General features: G+C 40.4%; 1 protein-coding gene and 1 long non-coding RNA gene across 4 annotated transcripts in view; one reads left to right on the top strand and one right to left on the bottom strand.

Annotated features, from left to right (window-relative positions):
- Positions 1-2,144: 2,144 nt before the first annotated feature.
- LOC126484326 (uncharacterized) lies at positions 2,145-18,828 on the bottom strand. 2 transcript variants are annotated; one of them, XR_007587838.1, is made up of 4 exons: positions 18,532-18,828; positions 18,134-18,199; positions 2,569-2,651; positions 2,145-2,417 (listed from the first exon to the last, which is right to left on the bottom strand). It is a non-coding gene; the product is annotated as an uncharacterized LOC126484326 (long non-coding RNA). The 2 variants fall into 2 exon arrangements; XR_007587837.1 differs by lacking the exon at positions 18,532-18,828 and having other exon boundaries at positions 18,134-18,362.
- A 2,728-nt stretch (positions 18,829-21,556) lies between these two features.
- LOC126483795 (cysteine protease ATG4B) overlaps positions 21,557-22,484 on the top strand; it is an 80,914-nt gene continuing 79,986 nt past the window's right edge. Inside the window, exon 1 of one of the 2 annotated variants that reach the window (XM_050106972.1) lies at positions 21,557-21,674. The gene's annotated coding sequence lies outside the window, so the exon portion shown is untranslated. Of the gene's footprint in view, positions 21,675-22,091; positions 22,113-22,484 lie in introns of those variants that run through there. The other variant, XM_050106970.1, reaches the window with a different exon arrangement.

Below are 22,484 nucleotides of genomic sequence, written 5' to 3'. Positions count from 1 at the left end.
AAAAGTTCCAATATTTTATATAAGGAAAACAAATCATGATCTATTGTGACCATGAAGCAGTGACATTTTTGATGACAAGTAGAATGCTACATGGCCGACTAACACATTGGGCCTTATTGCTACAAGAATATGACATAACTGTTAAGCATGTTAAAGGAAGGGATAATGTCACTGATGCATTGTCGAGGTTAGCATCTACAAAAGTAGATGAGGTGGAAGAAAAACGGGTAACAGATTTTAAAGTGATGATGTTCGGAAAACTTCCGTATAGGAAAGAAGTTAACAAAATGTGTTCAAAAATAGGACAAGTGCAGAAATCAGATGAAAAATGGAAAGAAATTAGAAATGACTTAAGAGAAGGAACTCATAGTAAAGTTAATGATCATTACCAAGTGCAAACAGGTCTATTATTTTATCATGGAACTGAGAAGGATGAGTGGAAAATAAGTATTCCCTCACAGTGTATTGAGACCTTATTATGGTTCACACGTGTAAGATGGGGACATTTCAGAGCTGACAAATGTGTAATGAAATTGCAACGGCTATGTTTCTATCCAGGTTTATTGAAAAAAAGCTCAGGAGATACTCAAGAGATGCAGAATTTGTCAAAGAGCGACGCCAGTCAAGTATTGTGTCAAAGGTGTATTACATCCCATAATACCAAGGAAACCACTGGGTATCATGTCATGTGATACGTGTGGGCCATTTCCCATAGCTAAAGGAAATTTTAAATATATATTTGCCATGTATGATGTATTCACGAAATATGTGAAGCTATACACCTTGCGAACAACTATTGTAATACCCATGGTGAGAAAGATTACAGATGATTATTTAGTGAAAGTAGGGAAACCTGAAATACTCATTTCAGATAATGCATCATATTTCCAAAGTAAAGTGTGGAAGGATACAATGAATACATGTTGGATTCCTCATGTATTCATTGCCTGCTTTAATCCGTCAGGAAACCCAATAGAAAGAGTCTTTAGAGAAATGAATAGATTTATAAGAACTTATGTACCTAATCAACACCATAGATGGGGTCGAATTAGTTGAAGATTTTGAAGAGAGGTACAATGAATTACCTCATACACCAACTGAGTGTTCACTGAATGAGATCTTATTCAATAAGAAAATAATAATTGGCTTAGTAATTTACCACGTCTGCATAATGAACTGAAAGATCGCAATGAAGTTATAGAAAAGGTATATTTAAAATTACAACATAAAGCAAATCTTAGAAATCGCCAATTTGACAAAAAGCTAGGTTGAGGAGTAAAGTATAAAGTTGGTGATAGTGTTTTATCAAAAAAATCACCCCAAATCTTCGAAGATAAGGAAATTAAATCGAAAATGGTGTAATTTGTATAAAGGACCATACAGAATTATTAAGATACCACATGTAGGAGGATACCTGCTGAAGATAAAGGGGGTGTACCCACATTCAGAGTTAAAGAAATATTTTAGTTGATTGAAAGTTTAGAGTTAAGTATGCAAACTAGGATAAGTCATAAAACAGGAAGACATTATAACGATGTTTATGAATTTTTCTATATAGAATTAGTAGACAATGAATTAGAGATAAATAATTCTTGCAACAATTAAGTTTGATTTAGTCAAGTCTTCAAGAAAGATTATGAGCTACAAGTTCGTAATCATCATTCTGTTCATCGAAAGTTTATTAAGTAGTATAAATATGTGCATATTATTATGTTAATAATTGATGTTGATATTCATATGCTAACATGCCTCTACATGTTGTGTGATCAATGAGGCATCAATTTAATAGAGTAAGTGAGCACAATGAAACATCTTACCGCGATCATTCGGGAGTAAGGAAATTTCTTTAAACAACATCACTTATTTTGAGGAGGGAAAAAATGAGAAATGATTACAGGTGAAAAGAATTGAATAAATGAACCAATAAGACTTGAGAAAAAGGAAAAAATTACTGGTAAAGAAAAACTCATAGAATGGTGCCGATGTGTAGAATGTTGTACTTGTGCATAGACTGATAGTACACATGTGAAGTGGCGATAGACTAGTCATACTTACCACAAATATTATTAACTAAATGCAGAGACAATGTGCAGAATGAGCATGATGAACTGTGATAGTAATGTGTAATCTCATGTTATGTACCGAGAAGAGAAGTGATTTAATTGTTACAGCATATACAACAATGGTGATGCGGACATTCTTAAGACAGACTGTGCTGAGGTTTTAGTGCAGTGTACCGGGAAGGCAGCCACTGGACCAGACGAGCAAGAGTAATCGGATCATACTCGCTGTCATATACGATCTGAGTCTGTGGCAGCTTCGCCATAGTTGATGGAGGAGAGGAAACTGGCTTCAAACCAGGCCATGTTTGCAGCTTGCATGGTCTGGTGCAGGTGCTGCATCAGTGTGGTGATGTGCTGAAAATAAAATGAAAAATTAATTATTCATAAGACATGAATCTTAAATTCATATTATTGTACAAAAAAACATTGTAATGATTTAAATTTTGTATGTATATGTGTATCTGTGTGAATGTCAGTGTGCCAAGAATAAAAACAAAGACCTTACCTGATTAGGTACGTTGAAACAGGAAGTCACGTACCCACTTCATCGTCAGGGGGGGATGTGTAACACCCCAATTACAGAAAACCCTGTTGTAAAAGGAGTAGGAAAATTAGTCATCCTGACAGTGACAGCAGCTACTGTTGACAATTTTACACTTGTGATAATCTGATCAGCAGGAATGTCATGTGAATAATAATATTTATCATGAAATAGTGACTGAATGAAAGAATCTGATAAGATACACAACAAAAACATCAAAGAAAGAATTACAAAATAATTAGTAACGAAGGTTAAAGCCCAGATGGTAAATTGGCCAAAGATAACATTTACCATCGAAAAGAGTTGTAGCCACATCAAAAAGGAAGTTCAATGTGACTACAATGTAGCTCGGAAATGGAAAAGTTAGCTTCAGTTGCTATCTAGTCGATCTCTAGTACTATTGCGATCGTAGCATGCAAGTAAGCACTACTACATTGTTTTAAGCTAATCAGAAGTTTGAAAGTTTTGCAATATAGACTGAAGCATTATTCAGAAGTCATACTAAAGCAAAGTCATCTTTACTGTTAGCAAAATAACGGGATATGGAGATTTGCGACAAAGTTAAATTTTGTGAGATTTGTAATGGGACTCAGCCTTTGTGATACTGAACAAGCATGAACATTCAAGGACATTGAAAAAGAAAGATTGCCAACAGAAAACCAATTATTAGTCTCGAGTAGATACCATACAAACGCCAACACGAATAACGTAAAATTGTGCCAAGTTGTCAGAAGTTGTTGTCAACGACAGGATTACTGATGCAAATGGAAGCAATTCCCTGAGTGAGAAATCAATGTGCGCACTCACTGTAGGGACAAATAATTACAAGGAACAATAAAATTGAATTCAAACTTAATTCTTTGTGTCACCTACATAATTGAATAGACATTATCGGGTGTATTAGTGAAATTAATCGACTATTAGAATATTATGAAGTGAAAAGTGAATTCATGATTATTTAACAGTGAACAGTCATCGATTTGTCCCAAGATTACGACGCATTCTGAACATTTTTTAATTATATGAAGCACTGAAAGACCTGAGTCGAAACAAGGCCCCCGGAGTAGACAATATTCCATTGGAACTACTGACGGCCGTGGGAGAGCCAGTCCTGACAAAAGTCTACCATCTGGTGAGCAAGATGTATGAAACAGGCGAAATACCCTCAGACTTCAAGAAGAATATAATAATTCCAATCCCAAAGAAAGCAGGTGTTGACAGATGTGAAAATTACCGAACTATCAGTTTAATAAGCCACGGCTGCAAAATACTAACACGAATTCTTTACAGACGAATGGAAAAACTAGTAGAAGCCAACCTTGGGGAAGATCAGTTTGGATTCCGTAGAAACACTGGAACACGTGAGGCAATACTGACCTTACGACTTATCTTAGAAGAAAGATTAAGGAAAGGCAAACCTACGTTTCTAGCATTTGTAGACTTAGAGAAAGCTTTTGACAATGTTGACTGGAATACTCTCTTTCAAATTCTAAAGGTGGCAGGGGTAAAATACAGGGAGCGAAAGGCTATTTACAATTTGTACAGAAACCAGATGGCAGTTATAAGAGTCGAGGGACATGAAAGGGAAGCAGTGGTTGGGAAGGGAGTAAGACAGGGTTGTAGCCTCTCCCCGATGTTGTTCAATCTGTATATTGAGCAAGCAGTAAAGGAAACAAAAGAAAAATTCGGAGTAGGTATTAAAATTCATGGAGAAGAAATAAAAACTTTGAGGTTTGCCGATGACATTGTAATTCTGTCAGAGACAGCAAAGGACTTGGAAGAGCAGTTGAATGGAATGGACAGTGTCTTGAAAGGAGGATATAAGATGAACATCAACAAAAGCAAAACAAGGATAATGGAATGTAGTCTAATTAAGTCGGGTGATGCTGAGGGAATTAGGTTAGGAAACGAGGCACTTAAAGTAGTAAAGGAGTTTTGCTATTTGGGGAGCAAAATAACTGATGATGGTCGAAGTAGAGAGGATATAAAATGTAGGCTGGCAATGGCAAGGAAAGCTTTTCTGAAGAAGAGAAATTTGTTAACATCCAGTATTGATTTAAGTGTCAGGAAGTCATTTCTGAAAGTATTCGTATGGAGTGTAGCCATGTATGGAAGTGAAACATGGACGATAAATAGTTTGGACAAGAAGAGAATAGAAGCTTTCGAAATGTGGTGCTACAGAAGAATGCTGAAGATTAGATGGGTAGATCACATAACTAATGAGGAAGTATTGAATAGGATTGGGGAGAAGAGAAGTTTGTGGCACAACTTGACCAGAAGAAGGGATCGGTTGGTAGGACATGTTCTGAGGCATCAAGGGATCACCAATTTAGTATTGGAGGGCAGCGTGGAGGGTAAAAATCGTAGAGGGAGACCAAGAGATGAATACACTAAGCAGATTCAGAAGGATGTAGGTTGCAGTAGGTACTGGGAGATGAAAAAGCTTGCACAGGATAGAGTAGCATGGAGAGCTGCATCAAACCAGTCTCAGGACTGAAGACCACAACAACAACACATGTTATCTCTGGAATTACATTGTTTAGTTATTGAACATGCGACGTCTTGATGACGGAATAACAATTTATCATTTTAACACCCTTGTAATTCCATAATGTGGCCATGACTTGGGTGGTGGATTGAAGATTCAAGCCTTTATATTATTTATATTCAACATCCATTATCTAACCGGGCATAATAAGAGAAGAACTAAAGTTAGCCAGATCATGCAAATCAAAAAGTCTGTCGCATTCTAACAACAAAAGACAACTGTTGGTCACAATTTCGGGTCAAGTGAGTTGTCGCATCATCAAGGGGTGCAATGTCGTTTTTATCAGTGGAGAAGCAAGAGCGGATACTCATTCTGATGCGCTGCTCTATCAAAATATTGACATTAATCACGAAAGATGGTATCTGAAGTATAACCAAGCCACATGAGGATTTTGTGTTTTTCTACTAGTTACAGGGTGGCGTTATCATGATTAACGGATTCCATTCCACGTCATACCGACTGGGACAACCATCACCTCCGAGTTGTGTTAACGCTAAGTAGACCCCGACGCCACAGTGGCAGCTGTAGAAAGTGGAGGTATAGCAACTGAATTACATTCTCTGCCATGGTTTCGATTACTTCTCATCGTGCCCTTAAATGAGAAAAGTCCTGCCCATTATCCTTCCCAGCCCTCCCACAGTGGTATTCTGCCATCCACCAAACTACACAAAGTACTCATCCATCCTTACGCAATCCCTGCTCCCAATCCCCAAAGGGAGGACTACCTGTGAAACCAGTCATGTGACCTACAAGCAGTGCTGCATTCTATGTAGGCATGACAAGCAACAAGCTGTCTGTCCGCATGAATGGTCACCGACAAACTGTGGCCAAGAAACAAGTGGACCATCCTGTTGCTGAACATGCTGCCAAACGATGTCTTTCATTTCAATGACTGCTTCACAGCCTGTGCCATATGGATTGTTCAACCGTCATTCCACCACCACACCCAGTCTTTTTTTTTATTTTATTTTATTATTTTTTATTTATTTTTCTCTATTTCTCTCCTTTTCTGCTACTTCCCCCCCCCCCCTTTCCACCACTTCCCTGCCCACCGCCCAACCTGCAGCACTTCACTGTCTGCCCCCTACCCACCCCAGCCTCCTCCTTTCCCCCACCCAGTCACCACTTCCATCACGCACTGGTGCTGCTGCTCGTAAAGTGGGTCCAGTTGCCTGAGACTGCAGTTATGCATGTAAGTTGCATTTGCGTGAGTGTGTGTATGTATGTGTGTCTATTGTTGACAAAGGCCATTGGCCGAAAGCTTTATGTATGAAATTCTTTTGGTTGTGCCTATCTGCATCTCAACATCTCTGGCATATGGTGAGTAGCAACTTTCCTTCTTATGATATTGTTACATTCCATCCAGGATTTTCCATTGTTTGACTAAACTAGAAAAGCAGGACTTGATGGTTCTGATCATAGTCGTGCAGGCACATGGGATGGTTATAGAAAAGGAGGGGCAGTCCCTAGAAAGTGAGGCTAGGTGGCAACCACAACTCAAATCCAAGTTGAGGATATTTTATTCTGTATAGGAATTCCTCACGAAAGTTGAGAACTTTTCTCTGTAGTGTGTTATTTATTCACATACTTCCCTTAATTTTGTTTGTGTTTTATTAATTCTATTGCTCATACATTTTTATCAGTATTTTGTAATTTATGTACCAGTTCACTCCATGAACAAGTAATTGTGGCTCACATGGTCCTAGGGAAGCAGATAGATAGATAAACACACAACCCTGGTACATTTCCATGGGAATGACAGGTACCTTGGTGCCTGGCTAAAATGCAAACTACTTTGTGAAAGGGGGCGGGGGAGTGGTAAATTACAAGGTGTATTGCAAGGTGCAAACCATCATGTCCAAGTGTAACAGACAAAGTTCTCTAAATAAGAGGTTAGCTCGGCCCATGTACATAACTCTTATTAGGCCTCTAATTGTACATGCAGCTCCAGCCCACTCAAGCTTAAGAACAAAACAATACAAGGATGATGATGGTGAGCCCCTACCTCTCAGCAATACAGTCTGACTCTGCCAGCAACATATATAAAAACCAGAATCGGACTATCACAAGAAAACTGACAGCATGTAAATCACCAACAAACTTTACATGATAATTTAAACCAAGAGGCTGATTTTATAATCAAGTTGTCTCCTTTATAATGTCATTGTATGTTATAGAACCAAGACTGCTGTGATTGGCCCATAAGACCTAACTGGTGCTCAGCAACAATGGCAACTTCTCCACTACTAACAATCATAGCATCCTAACATGAACTGTCACTGCTGGCAGAACAATCTGCTGAGGCCCTACCACCCATCTAGACTGTCACAGAGGTTTTTTTCCCCACAGCTTGACACGGCACTTCTTTCCCTCCACACTATACCACTAGCCTTTAAACAGTTCTGCTTACTATACCCCAGATGCAACCATATTAACATGTGGTCATAGCCAGATGAATAGACAATATCGAAGACCTGCATCCTGTGAATTCACGTAAGCAAACTAACCCTTTTGCAGACATGACAGCAGAATTTTTTGAGAGTCTCCTTGCAAGAGTAGGCAGAAAGGCCTCTTCTTCTCTATCACTATTTGAACTCCTTTAGTAGAATCATCACCAACAGGGCACTATGAAATGAAAACCAAAAAGTAGCTTTTCTCTTGTTACCAGTAGTTCACCAACTCTGAACGACTATATATGCCCCCATCACTATTTTTGCCATATGAGCCTATGACCACAGCTAAGAACTTCTTGTTTGTGCCAATAAGTGCAAGAAGAGCTATTGAAAATGTCTGATTGTAATTGTAGAATTGGGATCCACTGATTGGTGGTTGGGGAGTGGTGGTGGAGGGGGAACAATTTTGCATGTGTATTTCACTTAAGCATCCAGACAGTTGGGGAAGTTCCAAAGGTCCCAGAACTCTTGTGTCATGTATATAGACAGTCTGTTTCGAGTGAAGTTAGAATCACTTTGTGTAACTCAGTGTCAGTTATAGCATAGTAGACTACTTTCATTATGAAATGAACAGTTGAATGACCAAGCTGGAAACTTAAGGCTATCACCTGGAACAAATCACCATCCATTGCCAAGAAGCTGGAAACATCAGTTTATCAAGAATATGTGCTATATAGAAAAATGTACTTAGTATAAACTAAAATACATGAAAGTGTTACAAAATCAAAAATGTTTTGCTAAATATTGAAGAGCATGGTAGGCAAAAGTATTCATGTTTCTTTAATTAATTAACATTTTTAAAAGTCTTTGCAAGTCTTGTACTTCAAATTTGGTGTCAGAATCCTTGGTCTACTCTGTAGCGTATGACAGTGTACTGTATAGCAGATACAGTTCCTCTTAAGTTACACATATATTCCTCCACACTGGGAAAATGAATACAGAAGCTTGGGGTCAGTTGAGCATAATGATATCAGATGTCAGATCGGACACGTATGGTAATGACACTGTCATGTGTCATGTCTTACATGTGCAAAAATAGGCAAAATAAAACAATGAAAATATTTAATTTTTGTAATGTACACTCCTGGAAATTGAAATAAGAACACCGTGAATTCATTGTCCCAGGAAGGGGAAACTTTATTGACACATTCCTGGGGTCAGATACATCACATGATCACACTGACAGAACCACAGGCACATAGACACAGGCAACAGAGCATGCACAATGTCGGCACTAGTACAGTGTATATCCACCTTTCGCAGCAATGCAGGCTGCTATTCTCCCATGGAGACGATCGTAGAGATGCTGGATGTAGTCCTGTGGAACAGCTTGCCATGCCATTTCCACCTGGCGCCTCAGTTGGACCAGCGTTCGTGCTGGACGTGCAGACCGCGTGAGACGACGCTTCATCCAGTCCCAAACATGCTCAATGGGGGACAGATCCGGAGATCTTGCTGGCCAGGGTAGTTGGCTTACACTTTCTAGAGCACGTTGGGTGGCACAGGATACATGCGGACGTGCATTGTCCTGTTGGAACAGCAAGTTCCCTTGCCGGTCTAGGAATGGTAGAACGATGGGTTCGATGACGGTTTGGATGTACCGTGCACTATTCAGTGTCCCCTCGACGATCACCAGTGGTGTACGGCCAGTGTAGGAGATCGCTCCCCACACCATGATGCCGGGTGTTGGCCCTGTGTGCCTCGGTCGTATGCAGTCCTGATTGTGGCGCTCACCTGCACGGCGCCAAACACGCATACGACCATCATTGGCACCAAGGCAGAAGCGACTCTCATCGCTGAAGACGACACGTCTCCATTCGTCCCTCCATTCACGCCTGTCGCGACACCACTGGAGGCGGGCTGCACGATGTTGGGGCGTGAGCGGAAGACGGCCTAACGGTGTGCGGGACCGTAGCCCAGCTTCATGTAGACGGTTGCGAATGGTCCTCGCCGATACCCCAGGAGCAACAGTGTCCCTAATTTGCTGGGAAGTGGCGGTGCGGTCCCCTACGGCACTGCGTAGGATCCTACGGTCTTGGCGTGCATCCGTGCGTCGCTGCGGTCCGGTCCCAGGTCGACGGGCACGTGCACCTTCCGCCGACCACTGGCGACAACATCGATGTACTGTGGAGACCTCACGCCCCACGTGTTGAGCAATTCGGCGGTACGTCCACCCGGCCTCCCGCATGCCCACTATACACCCTCGCTCAAAGTCCGTCAACTGCACATATGGTTCACGTCCACGCTGTCGCGGCATGCTACCAGTGTTAAAGACTGCGATGGAGCTCCGTATGCCACGGCAAACTGGCTGACACTGATGGCGGCGGTGCACAAATGCTGCGCAGCTAGCGCCATTCGACGGCCAACACCGCGGTTCCTGGTGTGTCCGCTGTGCCGTGCGTGTGATCATTGCTTGTACAGCCCTCTCGCAGTGTCCGGAGCAAGAATGGTGGGTCTGACACACCGGTATCAATGTGTTCTTTTTTCCATTTCCAGGAGTGTAGATTGTGGTAACAAGACTCACATGCAGTGCAGCCACATTGTGAGTTGCCAAATACAACAAATGTGAATATTAACTCTTAATTAAGGTGACGTACTGATATGCAGCATAGCCTGAGGTCTAGGTTAGATTGAAAGGTGTTAGTATGGCTGCAAGCTGGAAAAGCCAATGAATATGATGTCATATGAATAGTAGTAATTATTGTTATGGCATGTGTTTTATGCAGACTGTACTTTAACAAATTGTTGTTTAATGGTATTGGTAGATTCAGTATTCTTAAAAGTTGCTGCAGCTATGGATACTGGTAGCCAATAATTGGTCACATGCTTAAAGAGCAGTAAGAAATACCTATATGTTTATAGTCATTCCCTCCTTACACATTCACATACATTAATAGTGTACTGGGCAAACAACTGTTACATTAAGTACACAGTCTGATCTAATGTTAAAGTATTCTTTATTGAGTGCTATAGTGAAAAGGCCTTAATATGTACTGGAGAACAAGTTAACATACTTTATTTTAGTTTATTAACAGTTAACACTGAAGGAATACACTGATACAAAAAACAAAACATATGTTGTTGAATGTGCTTTATTCATGATTTTTCAAATGTAATAGCACAAAGAAAAACCCAGACTAAAGCCAAGGCAGCCTACAGAAATTTAAAATAAGATTCATAGTATAAATTTCCAAAAAACAGCAGGCAGCAGAAGACTCAGCAAACACACATCAAGTACCGCACATAAAAATGTCCCAATTGAACATACCTTAACCCTTGAAATACTAATGCCTTTTTCATTATGTATATTGCCAGTGAGGAAGTACTTTATTTGCCTCACAAAAAATTAGAAAAAAATGCAAATTTTGTTAATTGTTTTCACTTTTTTTCACAATTTACTTTTTAGAGATTTGCTGTTGTGCAAGAAAGGTCCAGAGCACGGAAATATTTTTTAATAATTTCTTAGCAACACCAACACATTTCCAATAATGTGTACTATGAGCAGGGGGGAGGAGGGAGAGGGATACTCTATGACCATCACTAAAGAATAATTAAAAAATGCAAATTTTGTTAATTGTTGTTGACTTTTATTAACCAAAAACGTACTTTAAGTAGGGTCCAGAAAATGAAAATATTGAATATGACATTCATTCTGAAAACTTGTGTCTATTAGGTATAAATTAAGCTTTAATTTTTGGATTAAGTTTAACTGAAAATTAAAACAATTAAGCAATCTAATATAAGATGATTACAACAATATGTACTTTCAAATGAAACTAAATCGTTCCAGAGAGCTTTTCAAGTCTCAGACTTCTATGAAGTGCATGTGCAAACAAAGTGATAAACAAAAATTTGTACCAAGGCTGGAATTTGAGCTCATGTCTCCTGCTCACTAGGCAGAAGCACTAATCGCTATGCCAGCCTGGCACAGGTGCTTCGCACACCTGCATGGCTGGCCTATGTAGAAATTTTTGTTTGTCACTTCAGTCTGCATATACACACCATAGATATTTTTTTCAAAATTTTAAAATATAAATTAGGGCTTCATGACTAGATTGTCCACCTTCATAGCTGAGTAGTCAATGCAACAAACACTAATGTAGGGGACCAGGGTTTGATTCCCGGTACTGCCAGGGATTTTTCCTTGGTGGGAGGGCTGGACCGAAATGCACTCGGTCTTGTGATGACCATTGAGGAGCTACCTGTTTAAGAGGTAGCGGATCCATGGTTGAAACATTGACAATGGCTGGGAGTGCTGCGTGCTGACCTCCTTGTCCCTCCATACTGCATCTGACGATGAATGCTGAGGGTGACACAGAGGTTGGTCAACTGTCGCACAGTCTTCAAGGCCTGATCGCAGGGTTTCCTTTATGGCTGGATTACAATATTTACAAAAGGTTCTCCATTCCCTCCACCCCATCCATTGGTATTGTGAGGGTGAAGCATATCATCAGCTTCCATCATGGTGATAATGGATGCCTAAATTTTGAAATTATTTTCATTTTTCTTGTTTTAACTTATTCAACTGATAAAAAACTGCTGATTAAACATTATAAAACATTTGAACTCTGCACTTTTGGGTTTCATATTCTGCTTCCATGGCATGTACCTTGTTACATTTAGAAGCTTTACACTAACAGTAGTCAATCTGATTACCACTGGGAAACCAACTGAATTGTTAAGATATCACCTCGATTCTTAAGTAACAGTCAGCTTATGTTTTCTGATATCACACCTGAGGGGACATTCATCCTAGAATGACTGAACATCATTGGTACAAGCATTGTGGAAGCTCTTTGGGACAGTGCAATATGACTTCAATGCAAACTGGACAGTGCAATTGACTAGATGCGCTGCTCTAGTGCCCAGTTTGAGTATTCTCATGATGCAAGTGTGTCATCTTTATTGGTGGCTCACTAATGCTGTATTATACCACTTACCACATTGGTGACCCTGCGTTAACTGCAAATATGCACAAATTTGTCCTTGGACTCGATCGAACTTACTGCGTAGTGACAACACTCACCAGTGCTCGATGCTACACATGACAACAGCATCGCGCAACCCGCACCTTCTCCACGTCATGCTCCTTTCTGGCATTATGCACAATTCGGTGTCACTGTACACAATATTGGGACCCTTGTGGGTCCCCTGACTTTATGAATGGTTCGCAATAGGTGCTCCAGCCCACGACACTTCACCAAGTCACCTCCAACCTACCAGAATATCTAACACACAAACACTCCCACCTCAGCTGTTGCTCATCCCAGACAAAGCATGAAACCAATATCACTAACTGACATTAGTTGGCTTCCAAGTTTCTCCGCTCCGACTTTCAAGCCAGGCTGCCAACACATTCAACATTAGTGGCTCTGAGCACTATGGGACTCAACTTCTGAGGTCATCAGTCCCCTAGAACTTAGAACTACTTAAACCTAACTAACCTAAGGACAACACACACATCCATGCTCGAGGCAGGATTCGAACCTGCGACCATAGCGGTCTCGCGGTTGCAGACTGTAGCGCCTAGAACGGCACGGCCACTCCGGCCGGCCATTCAACATTAGTGTATGCGGTATAATCCCTGCCCCATGCACATGCCTGACAAACTCCAGTGTCCATGGACCTTCCTGGTTACCAACATGGTAGAACTAGTCAACGGAATGGACTTCCAGTCCATGCTTATTCACCACTCTGCAATCTATCACCACCTCTTCCATGCCTCCACAGCCGGCGCCCATCCCACTCCCCCCACCCCCCCCCCCCCACCCCCTCCCCCCTCCCAATCGTAACATTCTCCACAAATGCATCAAACTTTCAGATTGTGTTCTCCATACACATCAGTGATACACTGCTTGCAAACACACAGACACAACCAGTCCAGACAGAAAATGACAATCTTTGGTGTCATATCATTGCCATCGCCACAGCCCTAGCAGCTGTACACAAGCAGCACCACATGGCAGATAACAAGCAGCTGGACATGGCGCCACCTCTCGTGTGTGGGCACACCAACCTCCAGCACACACCATACCAACACAGAAAATCACTAGCTCCCGAAAGCCACTGAAGGTCAGTAAACCGCAGTGTGCAGCATCTGTTAACAGTGCTCATGGCCTCTCCGTCTCACACATAGGCACATGCACTTGTGCTGTTCATGGCAGTACCATGCAATGCACAGTAACCACAAACAGGACCCACTAAGACATAGACAATGACAGTTAGCCCCAGCAGATCTACATCTTGCCAAAGCTGCAGTTAACAGATCCCTTCAAGCAGTAACTCTTCACCCTTCAGATAGTTAATGGACCTCCAGAATCAAGCTCGTTCCCAAGAAAGATGGCTCTATCAGATTGTGTGGTGATTGCAGGGTCCTCAATTCTTGAACAGCGTATGACATCTACCCCATTTGAAACTTACAGGTCCTTACACATGCCCTTGCAGGTGCTACAGTTTTTACTGTGATGAATACCGATGACATCCAAAAGACTGCTATTATTATTGGTGTGTTTGAGTATCACTTTATGCCACACAGGCTTAAAAATGCACACAGACTTGGCCTCAGTTCACTGACAGTCTATTATTCTGCTTCCCCTTCAGCTACACATACCCATCTTCTTGTGTTTCACTGATGAGCACTCACAGCATCTAGTTCTAGTCACACCGAAGCAGGGTGGAGTGGTGATTAAGGAGGCAAAATCACCACTTCAGCAGATGGAAGTCACTTTCCTCAGGCACACTCTTAACACTATCAGCATCTAACCAGCAATTGGATGTACTTCACTGTTGCAAGACCTTCCTCACCTGGAAACGAACCACAACCTTCAGAAATTCCTCAGAATTCTCAACTTTTAGCGCTAACACTCTGACAGGCAGCTGAATTGCAGATCCTGCTAACAAATGCTTTTGAAATGCAATGAGAAACACAGGAAAATGAAATTACCTTTGACCCCAGAAATGATGGAAGTGTTTTGCCACACTAAAAATTGCCTTGTTCAAGCTGTTACATTGGCACAACCACAAATGGATGTACAAATTGACACTTACAATGGACGCTAGTGACACAGCATTTGGAGCAGTTCTACAACAGACTGTTAATGGAGTACCACAACCACTTTGATTTTCCCCAAGAAACTCTTGGCCTCACAGTTAAAATGATCAACATTTGACGGCGAGCTGCTTGCAGTTTATTCCGCTGTGCATTACTGAAATGACGACATTGAAGGTCATCACATAACAATACACACAGTTCATAAGCCATTGGTCAATGCCATTTGCAATCCACCCACAGATGCCAGCCCCCAACATTTCTGTCACTTGGATCTTAGTGACCAATACATAACTGGCATCCAATACGTGCACAGAGCCTATAATATCATTACCAATTATTTCTCATGTCTTCCTACAAATGCATGACAAAAGAATAAACAAATGATCCCATTATCACTCAGTTATTAACTGATGGAAATGCAAGCCTCCAGACTGGACAACACATTTTGCCTTCAACAACCACCACATTACTCTGTGATGTCTTTCTGGGAAACCACAACCACTGATCGCCGTCAAAATGTAATGAGAAGTAGTTGACAGACTTCACAACCTCAATCACCCTGGTGCCAAGGCAATTACACAGCTGATTACAGACCATTTTGTAAGGCCACTGGGCTGTTTATCCTGCCAACAAAGCGAAACTAGGCATCACGCTTGGCCTGTAATATACAACTTTCCAATACCGACATCACGTTCCGAAGATGTCCACATTGACATCATCAGATCACTGCCTGAGTCCAAAAAATTTCATTACACTCTCTCTGCCATTGATAGAATGACTTGCTCGATGTAGGTAGTCCTCTTCCATGATATCACAATGTACACCATCATACAGACTTCTGTCAAACTAGGGACTGCCTGCTTTGGTGTACCTGATGGTTTTACAACTGACCTGGGCAGTCAGTTTGAAGCAGCCCTTTTCAATTGGTGTGGTTCCTGCTGATTATCTCAGTAGGTGGGACTATACCAGGCACGGCCTACATCTCAACAGGAAAGGGAAGGGGAAACTGGCTGGGGTAATAGCAGGAAATTTAAGGGGGAGAGGCACTGCCATGAGTGGTAAAATACCAGTGGTTACAGGTGTTGGAGCAGCATCTTTTTTAGGATAGGTAAGACAGAAAGATGTCAAGTTCTACGAGAGGTCAGGATTGAAACAAATCTTCAGTTTAGAAAAGAAATAAAACAGCACAATTCTAGCACATTGGATCACCAATCACAGCTATCAATTATAAATTTTCACCAATCACCAGAAATTTTATCTCCACCAAGTTGTATCTCAGTCCTAGGTAATTGCATTGATGAATTAAAGTCACCCAACCCAATTGACATAATCTGCCTCTCTGAACACCATGTGACCACTGGTATAGGAACTAGGCCTAAGCACAATGAGAAACTCAGGCAGGAGAGTACTGCAAATGTTAGAATAAGGAAAGGTTCTCATAAAAGTATAATTAAAAATAATGTAAGTATATTTCATCAAAATATTGGGAGTTTAAAGAATAAAGTAGATGAGCTTCTGGTTTGTTTAGAAGATTTAGAAGCTGAGAATGAAATAGATATACTATGCCTGTCTGAGCATCACATTGTTACTGATATGGATAAGGTAAATGTAAGTGGTTATAAGCTCCTGCACATGTAATGAGAGAAAATATGGAGAAAGGAGGAGTTGCCATATATGTCAAAAGTTATCATTGTGCGAAAAGTATAGAAACAAAAAAGTTTTGTGTAGAGAAACATATAGAAGCATGTGCCTGTGAGCTTAAATTAAATAAAGGCACATTTATAATTGTAACTGTATATAGGTCCCCATCAGGAAATTTTCATCTATTTCTGAAAAATTTGGATTCCTTGTTGTGCTATCTGTCAGACAGGGGGAAGCAAATTATTATTTGTGGGGACTTCAATGTAGATTCTCTGAAAGAAGGTAATAGGAAAAATGACCTTGAAGTATTACTCGGTTCTTTCAATTTGACACCCATTATTGATTTTCCTATTCGGGTGGTAAAGGATAGCAGCTCACTGATAGATAACTTCTTTATAGACCAAGATAAGTTTAACCAGATAAATGCTCAGCCTGTTGAGAATGGTCTTTCTGATCATGGTGCACAGCTAGTTACGATATATGACATAGCTCCATTCAGTAATACTAAACAGTCCTCCAAAGTAGTACGTTCAGTCAACGATTTAACAATTGCAAATTTCAGGGAAAGCCTACAGCAGTTAGACTGGGATGAGGTGTACCGTGAGCCTGATGCCAATTTAAAATATAATTTATTTCATGACATTTTTGTAAATGCATTTGAAAACTGCTTCCCCAAGAAAATAGTTAAATATACTCGTAAGAAACCTTGTAACAAACCATGGCTTACTAAGGGTATAAAAATATCTTGTAACCGGAAAAGGGAAATGTATCTGACAGCAAGAAAGAGTAGTGACCCAGAAACTATCAAAAATTATAAAAACTACTGTGTTATATTAAGAAAAGTTATTAAAAAATCCAGGAGTATGTGTATCATGTCTGAAATCAGCAACTCTGATAATAAAATTAAAACAATTTGGAATATTATTAAAAGAGAAACAGGTCAACCAAGAGCAGAGGAAGACAGTATTACCATCAAATTGAATGAAAACTTTACGAACAAAAAGTCAGAAGTTGAAAATATTTTTAATAATCATTTTCTAAATGTTGTGGATATAGTAGGATCCAGGTGTTCATTAGATGATGCTAGGCTGTTAATGGAAGAGGCCATACCTATGCAATTTGATACAATTGAAATCTCACCCACTTCTCCCTCTGAAATTAGGAAAATAATAAACTTGCTTAAAAGCAAAAACTCACATGGAATTGATGGCATTTCCAGCAAAATACTAAAAGCTTGTTCTCAACAGATAAGTAAGATTCTCAGCCACCTGTGTAATAGCTCTCTGGAACAGGGCATTTTCCCTGATAGACTGAAATATGCTATTGTTTTACCTTTGCATAAAAAGGGGGATAGATCTGATGTCAACAATTACCGTCCAATCTCCCTTCTAACAGCTTTATCCAAAATTTTTGAGAAAGTAATGTACTCAAGAGTAGCTTCACATATCTGTAAAAATGAAGTACTAACAAAATGTCAGTTTGGTTTCCAGAAAGGTTTTTCAACAGAAAATGCCATATATGCTTTCACCAGTCAAATTTTGAATGATCTGAATAACCGGACACCACTCATTGGGATTTTTTGTGATCTCTCAAAGGCTTTTGATTGTGTAAATCATGAAATTCTGCTAGACAAGCTCAAGTATTGTGGCATGAGTGGGACAGTGCACAAATGGTTTAATTCGTACCTAACTGGAAGAGTGCAGAAAGTTGAAATAAGTAGTTCTCGTAACATGCAAAGATCAGCACATTCCTCAAACTGGGGAACTATCAAGAATGGGGTTCCACAAGGGTCAGTCTTGGGTCCTTTGTTGTTCTTATTATATATTAATGACTTACCATTCTATATTCATGAAGAGGCAAAGTTAGTTCTCTTCGCTGATGATACAAGTATAGTAATCACACCTGAGAAACAAGAATTAACTGATGAAATTGTTAATACTGTCTTTCAGAAAATTACTAAGTGGTTCCTTGTAAACGGACTCTCACTGAATTTTGATAAGACACAGTACATACAGTTCCGTACAGTGAATGGTATGACGCCATTAATAAATATAGACCTTAATCAGAAGCATATAGCTAAGGTAGAATATTCCAAATTTTTAGGTATGTCCATTGATGAGAGATTAAATTGGAAGAAACACATTGATGATCTGCTGAAACGTTTGAGTTCAGCTACTTATGCAATAAGGGTCATTGCAAATTTTGGTGATAAACATCTTAGTAAATTAGCTTACTACGCCTATTTTCACTCGTTGCTTTCATATGGCATCATATTTTGGGGTAATTCATCACTGAGGAATAAAGTATTTATTGCACAAAAGCGTGTAATCAGAATAATAGCTGGAGTCCACCCAAGATCATCCTGCAGACAATTATTTAAGGATCTAGGGATATTCACAGTAGCTTCTCAGTATATATACTCTCTTATGAAATTTGTTATTAACAACCAAACCCAATTCAAAAGTAATAGCAGTGTGCATAACTACAATACTAGGAGAAAGGACGATCTTCACTATTCAAGATTAAATCTAACTTTGGCACAGAAAGGGGTGAATTATACTGGCACTAAAGTCTTTGGTCACTTACCAAATAGTATCAAAAGTCTGACAGATAACCAACAAGTATTTAAGAAGAAATTAAAAGAATTTCTGAATGACAACTCCTTCTACTCCATAGAGGAATTTTTAGATATAAATTAAGAAAAAAAAATAAAGAAAAACAAAAAAACACAAAAAAATAAAGTTGTTATATTAACTTAAGTATGTTGTTAAATTAACCTAATTATGTCATGTATTGGAAAATTCGACTCGTTCCACATCATTACGAAATATCGTATTCATGATCCATGGAACTAGTATTAATCTAATCTAATCTAATCAAATCTCTTTGCAATATCTGTGGAATCGACCATACATGCACCACTGATTAACATCCACAAAGCAATGGTTCGGTGGAGCAGTGTCATAGAACACTGAAAGCAGCACTCATGTGCCATGGGGACTCATGGACCAAGGTAGTTCCATGGGTCCTACTAGGCTTATGGAGTGCATATAAAGAGGACCTTCTCACTTTGCTCGCTAAACCAATATATGGAAAGCCCCTTGGTTCCCGCATATTACACACTGCCCACATTCAACAACGGTGAGTTGATGTCCCACAGTTGGTACAACGCATAAAAAATTGCATCCACAACACACACAGATCCCTCTGCCATCACCACATGCATCGCTTAAGTTATTTGTTCTTAGAGATCTTGATCACTGTGACCAGGTGATCTTTTGTGATGATACGATATGTCCCACATTGCAACCTCTTTATTGAGGACCCTACACCCTACAAAGTGCTCAAACAGGGAACCCATACCTTTGACATTTTGACTAATCAGAAACCCACCACTGTTTCCCATAACCACCTCGAACTGGCATGGATACTGCTGGATGATGACAACAATGCCCGCCTTGACAACCAAACTATAACACATGCATCACAACACTTCAGCTGCCACAAGAGCTATGCAATGCTTCCATATCTCTGCATAAACCAACCAACCCACCCACACCTCCAACAACATGGTATAGTCACGACAGAAGACCATCGCAATACCATGCCCATTACCAAGTGTACAGCATCTGCCACAGTACTTTCTCCACTGCAAGAAATGGTCTGATGACACCTCATGCAAATGGTGGTCATGTACACTCCCACATGATCCACAAGAAACAATCCGGTCAGGCTCTCTACAGATGTCACACATGACCCAGCCAGTCACTCCTACCTGCACCACTGCAAACAGCAGTGCTGCCTGGAGCTCCTGCACCTGTCGACGCAGACAGGTTGCCATGCCCCACAGTGCTGCACACTCTAGGCAGGGACTTCTGTGGAGACATTTGTCCTAGAGTGACTGACAGAACATCTTTGGCATGAGTGGTGTGGAAGCTCTGTAGTACAGCACAACGTGACTTCAGTGCGAACTGGACAATGTGCCTGACTGTAGTTGGAGTCACAAATGATGGTCGTCGACTTTAGGCTTGTTCTGTGCTCCTATCTCACGCATTCTCCAATAGCCAATGAGCATTCATCGTCCTCTGAGCGCTCTCTGTAGATGCCGTACCCAATGCAACTGATTGTAGAGAGTTATTTAGTGAATTGTTATTCCACTTTTTGCGAGTTGTCATGGCTGACGGTAATGGTAAGCGACAAATTCTACACACGCAAGTTAGACATAATCTGCAAGATTCACCCTTTCATCAAACGCAAGTGTCGCTTGGAACTGGCAACAATGCAGTATCCATCCGTTTCTCCACCTGCGTGAACCGCCATCGTTCATGGATCGGACTATAGACGCTCTGCACTAGTGCTCTGTTTAATAAAGAGTATTCTCCTGATCTATGTGTGACATCTCTATTGGTGGCTTATTACCACCGTAATATCCCACTTCGCACACAGCAATACTTACGATTTACAAGTGTATTCACAAATCAAATCTTTTTTATATTCATACGCATGAGATCCACTTCTAGACAGTTGGGATTTCCAAAAGTGATGTCTGGTGAAGCATGTGAGGAGGGAATCCTATCCATTTTTTCAACATGATTCCATCTCTGCCAGATCCTCGACAGATGTTATTATTCCGATTTGTTTTAGCGCCAGTCCACTATTGTTAGTGTTGTAACAATATTGTAGTGATGTAGCGCTACAAACTCCATTGTCTAAGAAGAGCTACACGTCCTGGCAGCGGCTCTATAAATCAGTCGAAGGAGTGTTACATAAATTATATCAGAACCCTGGATATTTCATTGCAATGCTACTTGGACAGTGACACGGTAGGTAACTCGAGACGTGGGAGGACTTACGTACACGTTGCGGTAGCCGCTTACGGTATCCTGCAATTGCAATACAAAACCGGCTTTCCTCGTTCCTGGGATTGTTTTCGCTTATACTTTGGATCACTAAAACTTCTTGCGATGTTCACTCCTATCTCTCATGGTAAATCACAGGGCGGTTTTTGTCACTGTTATGAGTTATTAACCGTACAAAGCACGGCTTTGTGTTCATGGGAGGCAACGCATTTATTACGTTTGTGGGTTCTCAGCGTCTTCTGTTGCACTACATGCCTTCTATTATTCAGATTCATGTAATTTCATGCCTCTTTCCCATTAAGATTATAATCCTGATAAAAGTGATAGCTAACACTTCTCTTTAATTTCTCTGTTTCGGTTACTCCCGAAATTGCGAATGTCGGGTCGATATCAATACTCAGGATCGACAATCGTCTGACGGAGGCAGTAAGCACCTTTGCTGGGATAGGATGTGCCGTGTAATGCAAAGACATAAATATATTATTGCTTTTATACTGATCGGCGAAATTGTTTACAAGGTAATACAAACCAGTGAACAAAATAAAATAAATGTCTATGATTTCTGTTGTAACCAGTGCGATGTCGTTTCCACACGAGAACTTCAATTTAAATGGAACTCTGAAATTTGAAATTGACAGTTCGAAGACGTAAACATAAATCCGCCTCATATGACATATAGTTACATAAATGTTTCGAAAACAGGGGTCCGCGACATGTATTGTTAAACGTAACAAGAGACACTCTAGTTGAATCGGTTACATTGAATTAAAGGCTAGGAGGCACCAGGATTCATTGTTCAGAGACAGCCTTTAGTAATAGCCTAGTTTCATGATAGCGTTGAGAGACGCTGAAAGACAGTGTTGTCCATTATTTGAATGCTTGAGGAGACGGTTTGCGTTCCATGAAATAGCAGTTTTCCGCATAAAGGAAGTTTCAGGAATCTGCAGCATATTAAGGTTTTTACGTAATAGTTAATGAAACGCAACAGGTCTAATTTCCTTCCGTGCGCGTTTTCTTTGTACATTAAATGCCAGTAGTGAACATGGCTTACTAACATTTCACGGCAGTTCAGTACAACAATCAGCATTTACAACCGTAAAGATATTTTCAGTTGCAAATGTCAATGGTTTTTGTTTTGTGTGGTGTAACTTTAAAAGGGGCGTGACAGCGTGACCAAAGCATTTTTCATGAGATTAATTTCTCTGTTAAAGGTCCAAATACGGCTATTATTTCTAATACTGCATAGTTTTAAGATGTTTTTGCCATACTTTTATACATGGAGCTATTTTCTCTGCTGCCATTTGATTACTGGAAATTTTTGACAGGCT

The sequence above is a fragment of the Schistocerca serialis genome, chromosome 6 (assembly GCF_023864345.2).
Source record: "Schistocerca serialis cubense isolate TAMUIC-IGC-003099 chromosome 6, iqSchSeri2.2, whole genome shotgun sequence".
NCBI classification, from domain to species: Eukaryota; Metazoa; Arthropoda; class Insecta; order Orthoptera; family Acrididae; genus Schistocerca; species Schistocerca serialis.
This window is presented reverse-complemented; position numbering and strand designations above follow the sequence as displayed.